A 708-nucleotide genomic window follows, 5' to 3' on the forward strand; every position below is an offset into this window, starting at 1 on the left:
TCATTTGGCACATAATTAATAGCTAATGTAGGTACTGTATTTATTGACGTAGAATATGCCGGATTTGAATTGACTTGAGCGGAAACACTTGTATTTTTCGATGTATGCGGCTCAAATGCACTATTTTCATCACTTTTTTTGAAATTAAAAATGATCGAATATCCATAATTTAAAATTTAAAAGAATAATTGACGAATGACACTCGTTACTAAATATAATGTCACACCGACTGTAGACGACTAAAACTCAGTACACAAAGATGCATGTATTTTTCAGCTGTCAGTTTGTTATCGTAGTTATACGTTCATTAGAAGTCAGAACATAAAATGATGTCTAATAAAATATTTGTATAGAATGGGATGCTTATGGGCTCACCCCAAATTATCTGCGGTCAATAGTCTTACGTAGGTACTTATACGGACTACGACCTATCTATGATGTTAATATATTCGATAGCAATCATGTATTATAATATAGTGTATTTGTATACTTCAATCATATCTTAATAGTGATTTCAAAAAATAATTTGTCTTGGTAATTAGGTAATATCATGGTAATGTTGTTGAACTACGAGTTCATATTTTTTGTTCCCGAGTGGGGAGGGGGGGACAAGTGCCTTATCTTGCCCCACCCAATGGGCGCCCATGCAAACAAATCTCTAAATATTTAATTGTGCATCATCGCGTATTGAACCGTATCAGTTAACTC

This window comes from Myzus persicae, unplaced genomic scaffold (genome assembly GCF_001856785.1).
Source record: "Myzus persicae strain clone G006 unplaced genomic scaffold, MPER_G0061.0, whole genome shotgun sequence".
NCBI classification, from domain to species: Eukaryota; Metazoa; Arthropoda; class Insecta; order Hemiptera; family Aphididae; genus Myzus; species Myzus persicae.